We start from the raw sequence: 21,382 nt of genomic DNA, 5'->3' as shown, positions 1-21,382 counted from the left end.
GATGTAGAGTTCAGAGCATAATCTAACCAATACAATAGACGATAACTAACTGATCTATAAGGGTCAGCCAAATGAGAACTTGACAGAGGGAAAAAGTAAGTAAAGTGTTTATTAATCCAAAAGTTATCGCCGTACCTGTAAATACGCTTATCCCATTGCGAGTCAAGACGGTGAATGCGTTCATGGAAAGGTGTCTGCGGTTGCCTACAGAGCCATTATTGCGCCGAGGCGTGCACCTCATCGTCTGGAGCGAAGCGACGGCCACGAATGTCTTCAGGGCTCCAAAAACACGGAAATAACATGGGAAGAGATTGGGACTCTAGGGAGGGTGTGGGCAGGCTCACATGTTGCCAAGATTGTTTCGACTACACTGCAGAAATTTCGCTGGGAATCCCATACACGTCCTTCATACGGTCCCGATACCTTCCCAGCTGATTTCCACGATTTTGGAGAGTTGGTGAAAGACCTGGGTACGATATTATTTCGTAGCCAATCGCAAATGTTTTTGCATGAAGCATTGACCGCCTTATCTCACAGTGGGATGAACTGATTAACAGTTATATCGATTGTTGTTGAAATAATAAAGAGTGTACTTACTTTTATTCTATCTGACTAGTGTTCATTTTACTGCCCCTTAACATTGAAGTTCCGTCTGGATTGCAAAATGGGTCAAATGGCTCTGAGCACTATGGGACTTAACATCTGAGGTCATCAGTCCCCTAGACTAAGAACTATTTAAATCTAACTAACCTGAGGACAGCATACACATCCATGCGCGAGGCAGTATTCGAACCTGCGACCGTAGCGGTCGCGCAGTTCCAGACTGAAGCGCCTAGAACTGCTCGGCCACAACATCCGGCTCTGGCTTGCAATAAGAGTGTTTTAGTTCAGTCTCCCACTAGATAAACACTGTCATTTCGTCTCAAATGGCTCAAATGGCTCTGAGCACTATGGGACTTAACTACTGAGGTCATCAGTCCCCTAGAACTTAGAACTACTTAAACCTAACTAACCTAAGGACATCACACACATCCATGCCCGAGGCAAGATTCGAAACTGCGACCGTAGCGGTCACGCGGTTCCAAACTGAAGCGCTTACAACCGCACGGCCACACCGGCCGGCCATTTCGTCTCACCTCTGACATTTGGCGTTAACTATCCGATGACGGGAACTGGTCGGCACCTGTAGATAATTTGCTGGCAACTGGTATAGGGAACTGTCCCACAACTGTCGGAAGCTGAAAGCAAATATAACGAGAACTTGCCGATAACTGGAACTGGCCGAATGTAGACTTGCGGCTTCTTAAATATTGTGCTCAGCATATTAATGTGCAACTGTGGTCTGCTTGGAGCATGCATCAGATAGTTCGGCGCTCTCTGTGGTGACAGACGTAACGATTGCGGAATGAATGGCATATATGAATGTCTCATAGCGGAAGCATACATGCGACATCTAGAAAGCGACTGACCGTACTATGTGTGGCGCCGCGCTGAGACTGGTTGGAGTGTTGAGCTGTGTACCTATCCGTCTGGAATGTGCGTATGAATTCCTAAGGGACCAAACTACTGAGGTCATCGGTCCCTAGGCTTACAAACTACTTAAACTAACTTATGCTAAGAACAACACACACACCCATGCCCGAGGGAGGACTCGAACCTCCGGCGGTAAGAGCCGTGCAATCCGTGACATGGCGCCTCAAACCGATCGGCCACTCAGCGCGGCTCCTACCGCGTCTGGCTTAAACACAGCAGAAACACTTTCAGCTTACAAATTAACTTCTGGAAACTGGTAAAGCGAAATAAAAATATATTTGCAACTGAGACTGAAGTTTATTCTGAAATATAGCGGATGTCCCCCCCTTCGAGTCGTCAGACGCGTTTCTCTGGACTTTCGGTAGATACTTGCAATTTCGTTTCTCCAGCGTCTAGCTGGTGTCAGCCCAAACAAATTCTGCTCATCATGTCTTTCATGCGACGCCCTGCGTCGACAAAATGCGTCGGTTTATTTCCCGTTACAAACAAAATGATTCTTAAATCGGAATTTTAGTCTAGTCCGACATTCATTTCAGGGATATGTATTAACAGGAACAGTAAAACAAAGAGAAATCAGTTCTCCTGCAGCGACCTAGCAGCGCTTCTGAATAGCGGAAGCAGTCAGTGCGGGCCAGGGCGGCTCTGCTGGTGTACTTGATATTCCTGGTGTTTCACTGTCCCTTTTAATGCACATCGTTAAAGCAAATATTGCGCTAGACTAATCTGGGACCGCTCTGTCGAACAGGCACGTAAAATGCCACTTTAAAAATAAAACAAACGAAAGCTTTCCATTGACGCTGCGCGTCGTATGAAATACATGATGAGCAGAATTTGTTTGGTCTGACACCAGCTAGACGTTGGGAAAACGAAATTGCAAGTGTCTGCCGAACCACAAGAGAAAATTCGCCTGGCGACTCTTAGGACAGAAACCCAGTATATTACAGTCACTGAAAAACAACAACTATGAATAAAATAACACTCTCAGAGCTTGAAATTTTCTCTAATACACCACAACATTTATTAAATGCAACAAGAAATTTCTTCAAAGCCTTTATCGAAGTGTTTTCTGATCAGTTATGATATCCGAATATTTTTGTCTTTTCCTTTGTACCTTCATTTTACGCCAGCTTCAAGTCCTTTATCAGTAGCATGATGTAACAGTTGTTTTGTTTTTGGTATCGTTATGTGAAGACACGTCAACGCTAGCTACTAATACGCTACTCGCAGATCGTGCCTGCAGGTGATCATCTGTCTTGCATCTAGTATACGTCTGGCTGGCTCAAACCAGTTGTTACGTAATTTTTTACTAGGTTTCATTCTGAGAATGGTTCGTATCATTGGTTTATATTGTTAATAATTTTTAATTTTTTAGTTTCTATTAATCGTTGCACTGTTTCAGTCCCATCAGAGATCAAATCCGCTTTCACTGTGAGTGCCTATCCTGGGTTGGTTTGCTGACTAATTAGCATGTAACGTTTTGAAGTACGTATGGTTGTATATAACAATTAGTTTGATTTGCAGTCAGTCTCCTAGTATTTTACTAACCCGTTTTTCTTTCCTTTCAAACACTTCATCTGATGATGACTTGCCAAGATGTCGACATCAGTGGTTACACTTTTTGAGACTCGAGGCGGAGAACTGCATTAAAAGAATTTAGTTTCACGACAGTCACTATGTTCCACTGCGCATATGTGTGACTTTTTTGTTGCATTTTCTCATTTTTCTCATTTTTTTTTTTTCGAATGCAGTTTTCTTTCAACGGCTAGTACAATATTTCGCAGCTTTGCCCTCGTGTGCAACACCATGAAGCAATAAGACTCCGAGAGCGAGCTAACTATCCATGTCTGTAGTTTTGCCTTATGATTGTTCTGGATAAAAAGACTACTTTTATGTACCGTACTTACCATAGATCAAGAAAAACCTTCAGTTCACTTCCTCTTCAGACTTACTGTTTTCACTCAGCGTTACTCCTTTTAAAAGGCAAAAATGAGTGCTCCTTTCTATTCCTCTTACGCCATTGTATATGGTCTCGACTGATATCACTTCTGTTAAATACACTTTTCCAAATACTATGTAGCACACACGTTCTAGAGGTAGCGTCTTTGATTACTAATCACAACGTCCTCGGTCCCGCCACTGCTTAAATCTTGAATAAAAATCATCAGCAATGGCGGCCAAAGACTTCCGGCATTAGACGTCACTCTCATTCTGCCAACAGTCTTGCCAAAGAGGGCGGATGAGTGGGTGGACGATCAGGGCACTCACTCGCCCTTGGGGTGGGAAAGTCCCCTAAGAGGCGGAAGAATCTGCAATCAACAACAGCATGTGGATGCAGTACGCCACGGAAACCACAGAATTAAAGACACGTAATGAGTATCCACAGGACATGTGGTCTATAATAGAAAATGAGATTCTCTCTCCATTGGAAAAAGACTCCGGACTGGTCCCCAATTCGGATTTCCGGGAGCGGAATGCCAAGGGGGAGGTGGCCATGAGAAAAAGATCGAATAATCAACGAGAGGACAACGTTCTACGAGTCGATATGTGGAATGTTAGAATTTTGAAAATTCTAGGGAAGCTAGAAAATCTTGAAACGAAAATTAGAAGCCCAATAAAGATATATTGGGTGTCAGTGAAATGAAACTGTAAAAAGACAATGATTTATAGGTCAGATGACTATGGGGTAATGTCGACAACAGCAGAAAATGGTATAACAGGAGTTGAGTTCGTCGTGAATAGAAGGATAGGACACAGAGTGAGCTACTGTGAACAGTTTAGTGACAGGGTTATTCTCATAAAAATCGACAGCAAACCAACGCCGACAACAACAGCTTAGGTATACATGCCGACGTCGCGAGCAGAAGACGAAGACATATAGTATACGACGATATTGAAACGATAATCCATTACGTAAATGGAGATGAAAATCTAATGGTCGTGAGGGACTGGAATGCGGTTGTTGGGCGAAAGAGTAGAAGAAAGGGTTACGTAAGAATATGGGCTTGGTGGTAGGAATCGGAGAGGGGAAATAATTTTCAGCTAGTAATAGCGAATAATCTGTTCAAGAATCACAAGAGGAGGAGTTATACCTGGAAAAGGTCGGCAGATACGGAAAGATTTCAGTTAGATTACATCATGGTCAGACAGACTCCTAAATCAGATACTGGATTGTAAGGCATACCCTGGAGCAGATATAGACTCTGATCAGTTTTTGTAATGATGAGAAGTGCTGTGAAGTTCGAGAAGCTGGTCAGGAAGAATCAGTGAGCAGAGAAGCGGGATACGGAAGTACTAAGGATTGAAGAGAACTCCTTGAAGTTCTCGTGCTACAGATACTGCGATAATGACTAGCTTAGTACCCAGTTCAGTTCAAGAGGAATGGAAATCCCCAAAAAGGGCAATCTCATAATTTGTAAAGAAAAACTTAGATGCAAGAAAGGTATCTGCAAAGAAACAGAAGAAATATCTTAGTTGACTGATGAAAGAAGGAAGTTCAAAAACGTTCAGGGAAATTCAGGAATACAGAAATAGAAGTCATTTAGGAATGAAATAAATAGGAAGTGCAGAGAAGCTAGCGTGAAATGGCTTCGTGAAAAACGTGAGGAAATCGAAAAAGAAGTGATCGACAGAAGGACTGCCAGCGTATAGGTCAAAACAACCTTCGGTGAAACTAAAAGAAAAGGTCGTAACGTTAAGAGTGCAACGGAAGACCACTGTTAAATGCAGAGGAGAGAGAGGATAGGTGGAAAGAGGACATTGAAGGTCTTTACGAGGGGGAAGGACTTACCTGATGACGAGACAGAAGAAGAAACAGTAGTCGATAGAGAAGAGACAGGGGATCCAGTATTAGAATCAAAATTTAGAAGAGCTTTGTAAGACTTAATAAAAATTAAATAAGGCAGAATGAATTGATAATATTCCATTGGAATTTCTAAAATCATTGGGGGAAGTGGCAACAAAAGGATTATTCACGTTGGTGCGTAGAGCGTATGAAACTGGCGATATACCATTTGACTTTCTGAAAAATATCGTCCACAGAATTCCGAAGATCACAACAGCTAGCAATCGCACAATCAGATTAACAGCTCATGCACTCAAGTTACTGACAAGACTACCTTACAGAAGAATGGAAAAGAAATTGAGGATGTGCTAAACGACGATATTTGGTTTTAGTAAAGGTAAAAGCACCAGAGGCAATTCTGACCTTGCAATTGATTATGGAAACAAGAGTGAAGAAAAATCAAAACGCATTCATAGGATTTGCCGACCTGAAAAAAGCGTTCGATAGTGTAAAATGGTGCGAGAAGTTCGACTGACTGAGAAAAATAGGGGTAAGCTCTAAGAAAAGACTAATAGTACACAATATGTACAAGAACCAACAAAGAACAAAAAAACTTTAAGACCAAGAACGATGTGTACGGGTTAAAAAGTGTAATTCAGGGATGTAGCATTTCGCCCCTGCTGTTCGATCTATACGTCGAAGAAACGACGATATAACTAAAAGAAAGGTTCAACAATGGGATTAAAATGAAAAGTGAAAGGATATCAGTGTTAAAATTCGCTGATGATATTGGTAACGTCAGTGAAAGTAAAAAAGGATTGCAGGATCTACTGAACGGAATGAACAGTCTAATGAGTACAGAGTATGGGTTGAGAGTGAATCGAAGAATAATTAGAGTAACAAGAAGTAGTAAAAACGAGAACAGCGATAAATTTAAAATTGGTGATCACGAAGTAGATAAATTTAAGGAATTCTGCTAACTAGCAGCAAAATAGCCTACGACGGACGGAGCAAGGAGGATATAAAAGACAGAATAGCACTGCTAAAAAGGGCATTCCTGGCCAAGGGAAGTATGCTAGTATCAAACATTTCTTAATTTGAGGAAGAAAACGTACGTTTGGAGCACAGCCTTATAAGGCAGGGAGACATGGACTGTGGGAAAACAGGAACAGTAGTGAATAGCAACGTTTGAGATGTGGTGCTACAGACGAATTTTGAAAATTATGGGGACTGATAAGGTTAGGAATGAAGAGATTTCTCCGTAAAATCGGCGAGAAAGGAACGTATGGAAAACAGAAGAGAAGAAGGGGCAGGGTGATAGGACATCTGTTAAGACATCAGGGAATAACTTCAGTGGTACTAGAAGGAACAGTAGACGTAAAAACAGAAGAGGAAGATAGAGATTGGAACACATTTAGCAAACAATTGAGGACGTGGATTGCAATTGCTATTCTGAGGTGAAAAGGTAGAGGAATTCGTGGCGGTCTACATCAAACCAGTGAGAAGACTGATAAGAAAAGAACTAGTGGCATAAAATTATTGTCTAAGCTGATTGCGTTTCACAAAAGATAATTATATATGTAGCAGGATAAGAATATAGCATGCTTCTACACTCCTTCCTTTGCTCCTTCCTCCACAAAAGACACGTGTTTCTAGGCGCATGTATCTGACATAGGATAATGTATACGCAAGGGACGGGGGAAGTTGGAGGAGCTCTGTGGCATGCTACGTGTACTCCGACCAGTCCAGTCCGTAAGCACACGTAAGGCCATAGCCTGCTGCACCGTACGGGGAGAACTAGATCAGACATCCTGGTACCCTACAGAAAATAAGGAATACTCAGTCCAGCTGTAGAGCTGATTCTATACTGGCTATCAATAGCGAGCAAACCAGAGAAGCCTCAGACAACGATACCCAGACTGCAATAGGGCAACGACATTAAAAAGGGTAGTAAAGACTGGATGACCAGAAAGACATTTGATGAGACCGTTACCGTTCACTCACAGTGCAGGCAAGTAAGGCCGCAGACAACCTCGGAAGGTCCCTCAAGCAAATTACGGGCGATGAAATTCTATACAAGAACGCCAAGGATTTGGAGAATAGTTGAAAACCGCTAAAGAGTTGTACATGATATGAAAATGTGATATATGCCCGTAAAATATGCCATAACTTTTTGTTAAAATATCAACAAGCAATAACTGATCCAGTACCAACTACAAAAATTACTGACATCTCTTCACTAGTATCCACGAAAGACAACGTTTTCAATATACATGACAGACCGATTCTTGAGTAGTGCTCGCCATTCTTGAAATTCACGATAGCCGTATAGATGCTGGAGATAGTCAGCGAAAAGCTGAGTGGTTGATCAGGCGCTTCTGGAGTCAGCGCGAAATTGTTTCAGAAACGGATCGGACAACGCTCGTTTGTGGTTGCTTTTACGACCTTTCTTACTTTCTCACACATACATGTCGTTTATCGACTATGATGGTAAGACTGAAGATACTCAGACTCGTATGAAGACATTGTGATGGCTATTATTCCCGTCTAGTATCCGCAAATGAAATGGGAAGGCACAAATGGTATTGTATACACACTATCAAGACGACCACACCTACTCGTCATCACCAATTCGTTCAAAATTATGGTATACGTAGGATTTGGACAAAAACGAAAATGACAACCGAGCTTCGTGGAGGCTGGCGAAGAGGAAAGAGTACAGAACGGTAATCCGAAGGCCGTGGGTTCGAGTCTATATGCGGAAACTTTTTTTTTTTTAGTTTTCGAGAGTAACCCTCCATTTTTTTTATATTTATCTTGATCGTCAATTTCTTCGCAGAAAATTGACTCATCGTCCCATTCAAACATACACTCCGATAAAACTTCCACTACTTTCCCGTGTATTAAACTTCCAATTTCGATGTTTTCTTCAGTTATTACAGCGGAACCTTCTGATGCGATCAGATCGCTTTCGGCCAGAAGATGTAAAATATAATCCAGCGCCGGTTTCAGTCACAGTTTGGCCGTGTTAGCATTCCTGTACATTTTTCGATGTTCCAGGCGCATCAATGGCTCAAAATGGCTCTGAGCACTATGGGACTCAACATCTTAGGTCATAAGTCCCCTAGAACTTAGAACTACTTAAACCTAACTAAACTAAGGACTGAAATGATAATTAAATAGACACCCTAGCTGCAAGCAGGCGTTGATAAACTTTATTGGGGACATGTTGAAAATCTGTGCCCCGACCAGGACTCGAACCCGGGATCTCCTGCTTACATGGCAGACGCTCTATCCATCTGAGCCACCGCGGGCACAGAGGATAGTGCGTCTTCAGGGACTTATCCCTTGCACGGTCCCCGTGAGATCCACATTCCCAACATGTCCACACCACTACATTCGTAGTGCGCCTAATAGATGTTTGCCCATCATACTCATTACTCGTGGCAGATTAATCTACCATGTCCCGTACGAGTTCGGGCATAGCGTGTGCGTTCGCACAAGAAGGTCAAAGGCCGGGAACCCATATTTTTTAACTATATATGACGGTAGTATCTGTTCCTGAAAGAACAGTTACCGTCAATGACCATGCAGCTTTGCTAGAAATGAAATGATAATTAAATAGACACCCTAGATGCAAGCAGGCGTTGATAAACTTTATTGGGGACATGTTGAAAATGTGTGCCCCGACCGGGACTCGAACCCGGGATCTCCTGCTTACATGGCAGACGCTCTATCCATCTGAGCCACCGCGGGCACAGAGGATAGTGCGTCTTCAGGAACTTATCCCTTGCACGGTCCCCGTGAGATCCACATTCCCAACATGTCCACAATACTACATTCGTAGTGCGCCTAATAGATGTTTGCCCATCATACTCATTACTCGTGGCAGATTAATCTACCATGTCCCGTACGAGTTCGGGCATAGCGTGTGCGTTCGTACAAGAAGGTCAAAGGCCGGGAACCCATATTTTTTTCGAGTCCCGGTCGGGGCACACATTTTCAACATGTCCCCAATAAAGTTTATCAACGCCTGCTTGCAGCTAGGGTGTCTATTTAATTATCATTTCATTTCTAGCAAAGCTGCATGGTCATTGACGGTAACTGTTCTTTTGTTAACAGATACTACCGTCATATATAGTTATATAACCTAAGGACATCACACACACCCATGCCCGAGGCAGGATTCGAACCTGCGACCGTAGCAGTCCCGCGGTTACGGACTGCAGCGCCAGAACCGCACGGCCACCGCGGCCGGCAGCGCATCAATATTTGTACTTGCACACTCAGACATTTTCGGTCGACACAATATTTTTGACTACATTGTCACTGTGTTCTCTTAGTATTCTCGAAAAATTCACGTTGCTTCATCGAGAACTAGCATTCGAAAGACCGTCTCCAACGTCCGATAGTTCGTGCAGCTTCCGGGAACTGTTTGGAGATCAAAATGAAACTAGCGGAACACGATTGTAAGCTTTAATTACAATCATTCTTGGAAAACTACTTCCTTTCCTGGAAATTTATTTGCAATTCCAAATTTCCCTTTGCCTCGCCTTTACAAGGACATCATGAAAATATTAATAAATACAAAATAATGAGCGTTATTTCGGTTTATTTGCATTGAAAGTAATGTAGACAAAAATTTCCGCTTACGGACGCCACTCCACGACCCTTGAATCAACGTTCCGTACTCTTTCCGCTTCCAGAAGCTGCCTGGAATCTGCGTTAACATAAACGGAGCGTGTCTCCCGCCAGCGCAATTAATGCTTTTTTTCTACAAACCCTTGTCAGTTTGGAGCACCCACTTCTTTCACTTTTATTTCTGGCCAAGCCTGCACTTACCGTTAATTTGGACAAAATTGGTGATGAGCAGTAGGAGCGGCCGCCTTTAAAGCCTCTGCGACACGGCTTGTGGGAGCTATTTACAAATCGAAAGACATTGACCAATATTGCTTGCTTTGTGGTTCCTGCCAACATTAATTGGCAGAAAATGAGTTGTACCCACTACCTATACAGGAACTGAAGCGACACGCTGAGTTAACAAAGTTATAGGTAACTGAGTTTGAAATAATCATATTTATTGACGTTTAGACGCATTAATTACGGTGTTGTCAGTTAGCTGAACTGGTAACTACGGGAAAGAAATCAATACCAGTCAATAAATTTAAATATCTATCGATCCAGCAGCTCTCACCAGCCAACTCGTCGAGAGCCTTCTTACAGTCGGCGTATTCTATATAACACGTACGTGTTGATCTACATCAAATGTTGTGTTGTCATTAACACTAAAAGAAAAGTCACAATTTCAGAGTGCGCTTAACGGCCAGGCGGAAATATTGTGTTGTCATAGGGAAGATGGCTAGTTCTTACTGAAACACGGCGTGCCGCTTGGTTGTCTTGCGGATGGAAGGACTGGACAAAAAGCACTTGAGAACCATTCATGACAAATAAATTTTAAATACACTTTATTACAATGGCCTAGTTCCTTGAGAAATATACATAAGTTCACAACACAATGAAGAAGGTCAACTGAAGCCAAACGGAATAAGTTTCAATCCCGACGCCTTCGGCTAGTTGGGACCCTTCATATGCTAGATTGGTCAGGCAAGTGCGACACCATTTCATTGTAAAACAGGCGTAAATTAGATAAAAGTGCGTGTGATGACTTATCAAATTTACACCTTAGATACTGCAAGTAACAACAAGAAAATATTTTCTCTGAAAACAATTGAAATTGAATGAAATCAACTCCCAGTAACCCCTAATGGCCATGTGTGTTCGAAACGATGAGCAAAACGCGCACCCCAAGGTAAATACCAACAAAATCAGATAACACACATGGACACGCACCAAAATTTGACAGCAAGGTGTCCGAGACTTAACGGACGCACACACGCTTAAACAAGAACTGAAAGCTTAACACTTGATATAAAATTTAGACAAATATTTAAACTCTGTTTGGACCCGAATGATTTAAACAAATCTAAGTGCACTCGCACTTGCACTAGAGGGCACAGGCTGAGTTAGTGTAGTTCAATAATGAGCGAACAGGATTTCAAGCAACATTAGAATTAATAGCTTAATAAAAATCAAGTTTCTAACAAGTGAGGTAAATGCCAACATCCGTTGCACCCGAATCGGCTCGGCCGTGTGAGCAATCGTTAGGACCTGCTGTGCCGCGATTTCTGTGCCAAGCGAAAGGCAGCTAGCATCAGCTCACCAGAAAGGAGAAGGATTAATTCACATATTGCTTTCAAAAATTACCCGAATCAGACAGCCTATTCGAACGAAGCTGTAGTAGGGAGTGCATTGCGGAACTGTTTTATGAACCACAAATTTTAAAAGATAATAGTCCTTAAAACAGTTACAAAAACAGTGATACTAAGGGAGTCTGAGTTGCACAGCACAGAGCACTATCACAGAAAATCAGATCTGCCCCAGCCAGCAACACGAGGAACAAAATTCACAGCACCGTCGATTAGAAGCACTGAAGAGATTGAAATAATTGGTCGCAGAGCAAACTTTCTTGCATCGAGACCAAAACTTGCGACACAACGACGTTAATCACCGGAAAAGTTTCGAAACGTGCTCACCCGTAACAAAATCAGGCAACCTGCCAGAAAACGCAAGTTGACGTCGTTGTGAGAGCGACCTACAGTGATAGGACTCCTTCTCTGCTAGCCGCTGTCTACAAGAACGCTGCTACGGCGGTAAAAGGCAGGCGACTTGCTCTTTTCAGTCGGTTCCACTCCGATTCTTCCAAGTCGCCACGGCCAGCACGCCCCGCGTCCACTAGGAAGGACTGCGGTGACGAACCAGGGATCCAGAATATGAGGCCACTCGAGCCAACACTGAGTGGATTGGCGACCCTACTCCCGCCTCTGCTCCTCCCACAACCGTACTTCAGGAGCGCGACGTCACTGCCCGCGCGCCCTGTGACTCCGTCAATAACGCCCTCTGGCCAAAGATGAGTGTTACTGAGAGCGTGACACGGCCTATCGATTCGCGGCACGGCTCAGTTACTTACGTTCCATTCGGTGCAGGAACGTTGTCTTACTTCTGTCGTAAAGCATCAAGGCATCCGCCTAGTTAGACTATTTTCAGCAATGTGTGAAGCAACTTTGTCTCAGAATTCATAAACCAGTCTCATAGACGGAATACCAAGAGCTGCAATTTGCCTACGCCTTCTCCTCCTCCTCTGTCATCGAATTCTCTACTCGGGTAATTCTTGCAGATATGCATGTTTAGACTGGTTACTGTCAGCTCAAGTGTCGCAATCATATGATCCAAGAAAGTGAAAGCTGATGCAACAGAAATATTCAGCAAAAAAAGCATAATTGTGGGAGTCCCGTTATTAAAAAGGTGGAACACATTTTTCTGGCGACCGTGGGAAACTCAAGTAAAATCACGCGGGAAAAATGTTGAGTACAACAATGAGAGGAAAGAGGAAAAAAGAAAAAAAAAATAATGTTTATGTTTCTTAGTTATTCAAACGCGAAATTAAATAAGAACTTCGTTACGCTTTAGTCGTAAGTTTCCAGTCACACAGCAGCCTGCACCTCTGGTCTTTTTTTCTATTCGCTGTTCTCGGACTTTAATTTAAAAATTTTCTCCAGGGCTGGTAGATTGCGTTGCTCTTTTTTAATTCACTTTCGTGTTTTGACGTGGGCAGCAAATCACCTGACAACGGAAAGGCTCTTTTTCATATTTTTAAGCTGTTTCCTTTCTTACCTGTTCACTCAGTATTAGCTATCTACTCTTTGTATTATGTCCATATTTCGCTATGTGACGTCCCCTCGTCGACTAACGAAAAGTACGTTTGTGTTGTGAGAGGATCTCCCATCATAGATTCAGTCAATCGTAAGTATGGAGCATGAACGATCACCTAGTAATCTACTCTAGTAGTCTCGTAAACAGACGATAAAAACAGATGTTTCGCTTTCTGCTGCCGGCAGTCTTCAGCAAGGTGCTCAATTCCGTATTCGGAAAACTTCATTATATCTTATTCCAAGCAACGACCTATTACGTTCGCATAGAATGAGAATATTTATTAACTGACGGGACAGTTACTGATCTAAATTTTTCAAGCAATGTGTGGGAACGAAGGAAAATGACATGGGCATACTGTCGCAAAGCAGATGAAAGATTCGATTTGTGGTAATTTCTGAAGAAAAACATTATGTCTAACATATATATCACAAATACATTTGAAAATAATAATAATAATAATAATAATAATAATATTAATATTCGCTCTAAACCACTACAAAAAGTTTTTGAGCACTTCCACTGTACAACAAACGTGGTGTTTCTTTCGTTAATTATCGTTCAATAGTCAATTCTACAAAGATTGTTTGGATGATATCATCGAATGTTTACAACTTAGCATAAACAATTTCCACACATAGGATGTTCATCTTCCCGAGCTGTATTTAATGGAACAAAAGCTGTAATTTGAAGTTTTGAGGTGACCAAGTGTTTTCCTAGTACTCGACAGACCCTAGGTATTTCGAGGATCAACATTGTGTTTTTCATTAAAGGATAGCTGAAATTACATCAGTTCGGTCTATGGTGTACTGTTTTCATGGAAAATTGCAGTTTCGATAGATTTGGGACACGATGTATTAAGCTTTAACTTTCAGTTTTCTTCATCACGTTATATTACACTTGTTATTATATTTCATATCCAAAAATTCATTCGGTGCGGCTGGCTATTCCGCAAGCTGTCACCTACAGACTTATATTCCATCCACTCTCATATTGGGATCAGTATTGCCTTTACCGGAGAAATATCTCCACTAAAAGTTGAGGGAGAGACCATCAATTGTTCTTAGCGACGAGGACGCTCTAAATTGTGCCCTAAGATCGATGCTCGTAATTACTGTCCCAGCCAGTAAACCCCCCAGAAGGCGGCCCCTCTTGCGATGTAATGCGTGGGGTGTAAAATACTGCATTTCCTTTGGCTTGCAAAGAGCCAAGATATCTCTGTAATGCACAGTTTATTTTAATTTCTAATTAAAGCAAATCTTCCAAACTGTCATCTCATTTTACGTTTGTGTAATCTGCTCACAAATATGTGCCTCTCTATTAGTTTCATAAATGTGACGAAAGAGATTAACATGATTTGATGACATTCTAATGTAAACAGGCTTGTTAGGAATAAGTAGGAGATTTCTTAGAGCTGAGGAACTCCATTTCGCTGTTTCAATCTGTGAAATGAAAGATTATATAGCAGCTATTTGTACAATCGTCGAGATCTATAAGACGGTAATCAACAATTAAGTACAGAAACTCCACACGATGAAGTCTTGACATGGTGGAAAGTACTTATGTGTCAATCAAAATGTCACCCCGTGAAAATGTCGTTTATATTATTTGTTAGTGAAAGAAGCAAGCAGATACAGCTCTGGCACGTTCAGTATTCTGCGAGATGGCGCTTGAACATCGTAGCGTACACATTGCTGCGGGCTGAACTGCTTCGGTCTCCTGTTATAGGATGCCCATAGTTTCTGTAGGACCTTCGTAATAAGAGACGTAAAACACCCTCAACAAGTTTTCTACTTACTACGACGGCACGAAATAATCTAAATGAATGTGTAAATACGTGTACTTGATGTAAATGGTTTAACTTGAGAAATGTATATAGTTACCTTCAAAGAATATTTAGGAATAGTGGTGAAGAGACGATCGGGAAGAATCTTCATGCAAGCTCGTAGCACACTCTTACCAGATTAATCGGTTAGTAGGTAACAATAGTTGGATCACAATCGGAAATGCGTTTACCGTTGTTTGATAATTTACATGTTTCAGTTTTACACGTTTTATCCTGACAACCAAATCTTTCTTTTTTGAACCAATCTTTTCATATCTACATCTATGAATCGCCTACCACGCTTTATCGATAACCTGTTTAATGTATTACTCTTACTGAAATTACAGAAGTCGAAGCTCCTGCTCGTAATATATGCAAATGTGTGTCAGAGCTGTCGATTTCGTACTAATTAACTTACACCTGACGCTGGTTCTCGAAAATACAGTATACAATATACAGTGGTTTGTACGCAGTCGACAATGAGAAAGCGACTGGATAACTCCTTCCAGGGACAAGTTAATTATTCCTGGATGCCATACGAGATTCCTCCTTATGTCTTTCATCGCTTTTCGCCAATTCTTTCTAGTAGCTCTTCGTTCCACGCTTAATTTCATTTTACATCTTTCTATAGCACCACAAGTAAATTTCATCCAGTTTATTATTCTCTGGTTTCCCATTGATCCACATCCAATTTACATACAATGCTGCAATTCAGGGATATTTCCAAGAACTCCTTCCTTAATTCTATGTCACTATTTGGTACCAAAAAATTTCTCTTGTTGACGGAAGCTTTATTTAATCTACATAAGTCTGCTTCTGAACATGCACTGCAGGACGTCACAGCGAATGTTTACTTCCTTGATGCAGTCAGCTTTGCAGGGTTTTACCTGTTGGATAAGAAATATTTTTGTGCCCAGTTCCCAGTAAGTAGAGGTTACGAAGTAAGCTACTTCTGATTACTTCCTCCCCTTGGATATCCTTTGTAAACCTGCTCATTAGTTCTTTTTTTTCTAGGCCGTTCTTTGTAAACCTGTTCATTAGATAGGTTTATTTCACTGCTACTGCAGTTTTCGCAAGACTGATGTTCAAATAGCACCAATTTTCTTCCCATTACTCTTGAACACTTCGCTTCAACTTTTGCCCTCAACCCATATTTTGCTCTAAGAATGTTGTTCATACAACTAAGTACGTCTAAGTCTTTACTTTTGGGTATGTTGCCCGTGAATTTAACAAAGACTCCTTTGCTGGACGTTGCTTTCACGATATACAAGGTAAACAACAGGGCCGGTTAACTATAATGCTGTCTTGTACCCTTCCTGACACTGACATATCTTTTTTGAGTTTCGACTTTCATTAATACTACTTTCTGAAATTTTACGTTTCTCCTCTCAGTCTGTACTTTATTCCCATTTATCTCAAGATTACATCTTGTTATATCGAACATAGTGTTTGGTTAAGGACAGAACATGTGATCCTACAGGACGCAGCATGCAGGTGTTACTCTGAGATGATGAAGACGTTGACACAATAAAGGAATTCGTGGCGGATCGCTAACTCTGTTATCCACATTATGAGCAAATCTGTCTGCGACAGTGATTCGCCACGGGAAATGAACACGGCAGAGGTGAAAGATGTGATACGAATATTCTCCCTAGCGTAGGTTCTATGTCACTGACCATTTGATGTCGATTGTCAATGTTATGACGATATAGCTTCAGTGTGTATGGGCTCGAAAGTGCAATATGGTGGCAGACGTTGTCAGGTGCGGAAATAGGGTTCGGTTTGGGGGGGGGGGGGGATGCGGGGAGCGTCCGTCACTCTCGCTTTTAATGAGCCACAGATGCCTTGGATTTTGAAACCAGTACCAATATAATATCATTATTGAATTAAAACATTTTATATAATACGTTTACGTCTGTGCTTCATACATCGCTTCAGCGTAAGTTCCAAGAAACCAAAGTTCAGATAAATACATAATGTGAAAAGCATTATTTTGAGAGAACCAAGTAGGATACCTTTTGAAAAAAGACGTTTTGAGATTTCAACGTCAAAAAATTCCCCATTCTTTCTGTGTTAGATAATGTCCACTTTATTGTGTCTGTTTGCATAACTAGCAACAAAAAATTAATTTAGACACGCAAGCGTCTCTTTAAATCACCTATTTACCACGTCCATTTATTTCAATGGAATATCTCCGCCAATTTTTAAGATAAATTCGAGGGAGAAATTTGTTTTACGTCTCAGATGTGTGCCTATCCTGTATTACGCATAACGACATTCACTTGATTTAATATGGCGTCTGAGCTTTTAAACAGAAGAGTGTTGTATTTGGAATCGTGCTGTGGCTTGTGTCCTCTGTGTAAATGTACTTAGTCTTTCATAACACCATGTACTGAAAAATTGTTTCCTAAACAAAAATTTCAGGGTAATATGTACACTAGAGCGAAAGAACACGCAGCAACCAGTAAAGATAATGAAAATAAAAATACTAGTCTGTCACAAGAAACAGTTCCACACGTTATTGCTCTTCCACCAAGCACGTCGAGAATGAAGCATTGTAATTTGAATGAAAATTCAAATAGACCGTGGAATCCCAGTCCGTAAATTGTGGTAATACTGTTAGTATAGATATTATTTCCACATTTGTAAATAATAAGACTCGTTCTAAATATTGTTCAGCTGCCATAGTAGAGGATAAAAGTGTTAGGTTTGGTCAGTGTAGCAAGTTGGTGTTGGTAAAGTTGCAGTGAATATAATTCAACAAGAACTTCAGAGCCTTCAAGACCCAACTACTATGATATAAATTTAAGAATGGTTTATGGTATGAGATGTATTGCCAAAGGACAGGGTAGTACAGAATTATTGTGTGGAATACTGGATTCGCCACACTACCATCCAAGTTTTTCAATTAACATGATGAAATTCTAAGAAACCTGAGAGACGAAAGTGAATTGTCACATAAGAAGCTGTGTAAACAAATGATGGAGTGAATGACATTTGTGTAGTTGTCCATGGGGCCTGGTAGACATGTGACCACACATCTCATCTTGGTGTTGTTGCTATCACATCATTTGATACCAGTAAAGTTATCGATGTAACAAACTGTTCTAACAAACAGTTGTCAAGGTTGTAACAATGACGTGCCTGCTCATAAATGTGACAAAAACTCTGTTGTGTCTAGTGGAGGTATGGAGGTAAACTGATGTCACAAGTATTTGGGCAAAAATTAGAAATTTACTGACAAAAAAGCTTTGCGGGGCTGGCCGCTTAGAGATAAAGAAACAGATCTTTTGAAAATATGTCACGTTAATCCCACTAGAAGCTATGAAAGTGGCAGTATTGGCTTCCTTGTTGCATAAATTCGCAGGAGAAATGTGTTTTACATGTTATTTGTATGCTTAACCTTCAACAGGTGCCAAACTTCAACATACGCCGTGCCCTATATGAAGTGAATCTTGGTGTGGTTTTCCGAAAGCTATGCAAACTGGGCCGGCCGCGGTGGCCGTGCGGTTCTAGGCGCTGCAGTTCGGAACCGCGGGACTGCTACGGTCGCAGGTTCGAATCCTGCCTCGGGAATGGACGTGTGTATGTCCTTAGGTTAAATGGTTCAAATGACTCTGAGCACTATGGGACTTAACATCTGTGGTCATCAGTCCCCTAGAACTTAGAACTACGTAAACCTAACTAATCTAAGGACATCACACACATCCATGCCTAAGGCAGGCTTCGAACCTGCGACCGTAGCGGTCGCGCGGTTCCTGACTGAAGCGCCTAGAACCGCTCGGCCACACCGACCGGCTCCTTAGGTTAGTTAGGTTTAAGCAGTTCTAAGTTCTAGGGGACTGATGACTAAGATGTTAAGTCCCATAGTGCTCAGAGCCATTTGAACCATTTTTATGCAAACTGGGTTGTATGATGCAGCTTTGTGCTTCAGTAGTGGTGGCATAAGCGGGACAAACGTTTCCTATGGGCCTGGAATAAAGTCAGGAATGAACACCATCGAAGCTCTTCGTCAGACTGGTGAACAGCGAATTTCCTATGCAGATTGATCTGTAGAGGTTTTTTTCAAAAGAGACAAGAGTGGAGAAAAGACTTCAAAGAAGCCAAGAGCAACATCAGGTGCAAATTAAAATGATTGTGGAACTGGAATGTCCTGAGGCAACGAAACCAATAAAAGTATTTCTGTAAATAAGTATTGTTAAGAACTACATTTTCTGTTATTTAAGAAACGTTTTCTCAAAAACTACAAGAGATATAAAACTGGAATTTGACAAAACTATTTTAAATAACCCACACTATATTTTCTGCAACATTTACATGTTTAAAGTTCATGCTTTCGGTATTACATGGTGCTTTGTGAGAAAAAAGAAAGCAAAATTTTCAAATAATTTCTTCGTCAAACAAAAAATATTATAACGGATGAGCTATTTGTGCTAAAGACATATTCTTCCCACAAATCTCAAGAATATACCATAAAAACAACATGTAAAGATTCATAAAATAGCATTTTACTTTTTGAAACAATCGTACATAAAAAGGACGATATTTTTATCTTTAAAATTAATATTTATTAACTAATTACTTTCATATTTATAATTTGGCAACGAAGAACCACGATAATATGAAAAAGCAGTACCTAAATAGGACTATATTTTATATTTAATAAATTAATATTTATTAACTAAATATCTTTTTTTAATTTGACAAACTGGAACCAAGAAAATTTACACAAATTTTGCTTAAGATATACACCATATGCAGTAAAATATTCACTGAAATTCACTGAGAACTTAAAGAGGTATAACCATTTTATGCAAGCTCGTGTATCCTACCTGGTTCACTTAAAAACTACCATATAATAGCAGGAAACTTCCACAACTTCTTCAACATCATAATGCATGCAGTATGAAATTGAAACGTGCACTCACAGTTATTATTATACCAATTAGGTCTAAGAGTGTGAATACAGATCCGCAGCCTATGGCAAAACGACCATCTAAGTGGGGGGGATACTGCATCGTGCTGTCGTTTTCACTATGTTGGTGAAATTCAGTTTTTGTGTTATTTTCTTCTTAAGGGAACATCTTTCCCCTCCTACCTTGCCTTCCCTCAATTTCCTTTGTGTTTTGCCAGTTCTACCTGTGGACTCACAAACGGCGTCAGATTTCTTGTTGGCAGCAGGTGTGATCGGCCTTCTGTTGGCTGCAATGTTTTCTACTGCTAGTCCTGACGCAAACCACCCCACGTCAGCTGACAGTCAGGAATGCAACTGGAAAATAGGCTGTGTTTAACGAAGCTAGTAATTTTCTGGAATTTTTGCCGTTTTCGAGACTCTTAGTCCTCATGATACTGTAATCTCCGAAAGTTGCCTTAAAAAATTGCAAAGCAATACACGTAAATATATAAAACGTTTTAGTAAAATTTTGTTGTTGTGGTGTATGTGTGTGTGTGTGTGGGGGGGGGGGGGAAGGGGTGGGGGGAAGGATGGATTATGACACTCTGGACCCGAGCCTGGACGTTATATAGTGTGGCTGATGTATTCAAGAACCCGTAGCATGCTCGACCAGTATCGCAACCCGAACATGTGCTGCGTGCCTCTGGTCAGTATTGCACATTTCGCAAAGGCCATTAGTTTTGTTCATCGTCTTTTATGGAACTCTTTCAGCCCTGCTGGTGCCTAAATAGTGCAGAGTACGGTAAATACATAAATTGCGGGCACACTTCGAACTGTAATGTACGAGGGTCGTTCAATAAGTAATGCCCCACATTTTTTCCTCAGAAGATATTTATTGTTAAGAGTCAGAGTTTGATGACCATCTACGTCAACATGTGTTATCCATGTCCTATTTTTCTATGTAATCTCAATTACGTTCTATGGCCGTACGCCAACGTTGTGGAGGAGCACATATTCCCTGCTGGTAAAAGCTCTTGTCCTGTAGGCGTTGCCACGTTTTCACTGCATGACTGCCACTCTCGTCATCTTTGTGTTCCCCGCAGAGAATCTCAAAGTGACCTAAAGAGATGGAAGTCAGAGTGTGCCAGATCTCGACTGTAGGGTGGATGAGGTAATGATGTCCAACCCAATTTGGCAATGTGTTCTCGAGTTCTCAGACTTGTGTGTGGAAGTACATAATTGTGTAGGAGAAAGATTTCTGCTGGATTCTTGTACGATCGAACACGTCGGAAACGGTTCTTGAGTTTATTGAGAGTCTTCACGTAAGCCTACGAATTGATGGTTGACTCTCTTGGCATCACATTCACGAGAATGACATCATCACAATCCCAGAAGACTGTCACCATGACTTTTCCCGCAGCGAGGGTTGTCTTGAATTTCTTCCTTTGTGGTGAATGAGGATGATGCCACTCCATGGACTGCCGTTTTGTTTCCGGTGGAGAGAGGTGCACCCAGCTTTAGTCCCCCGTAACGATCCGTGACAGAAAGGCCTCTCCGACGGTCTCAAAACGATCCAACAATT

The 21,382-nt window shown here is 41.3% G+C and overlaps 1 protein-coding gene and 2 non-coding genes across 3 annotated transcripts in view; 1 reads left to right on the top strand and 2 right to left on the bottom strand.

Moving 5' to 3' along the window:
• LOC126155175 (proto-oncogene tyrosine-protein kinase receptor Ret-like) overlaps positions 1-21,382 on the top strand; it is a 241,641-nt gene that overhangs the window by 15,505 nt on the left and 204,754 nt on the right. The gene's annotated exons all lie outside the window — the stretch shown is intronic.
• Trnat-ugu (transfer RNA threonine (anticodon UGU)) lies at positions 8,555-8,629 on the bottom strand. Its single transcript has one exon. It is a non-coding gene; the product is annotated as a tRNA-Thr (tRNA).
• On the bottom strand, positions 8,997-9,071 carry Trnat-ugu (transfer RNA threonine (anticodon UGU)). Its single transcript has one exon. It is a non-coding gene; the product is annotated as a tRNA-Thr (tRNA).

Source organism: Schistocerca cancellata, chromosome 2 (genome assembly GCF_023864275.1).
Source record: "Schistocerca cancellata isolate TAMUIC-IGC-003103 chromosome 2, iqSchCanc2.1, whole genome shotgun sequence".
NCBI classification, from domain to species: Eukaryota; Metazoa; Arthropoda; class Insecta; order Orthoptera; family Acrididae; genus Schistocerca; species Schistocerca cancellata.
The sequence above is the reverse complement of the archived record's forward strand: the minus strand, read 5'-3'. Positions and strand labels throughout refer to the sequence as shown.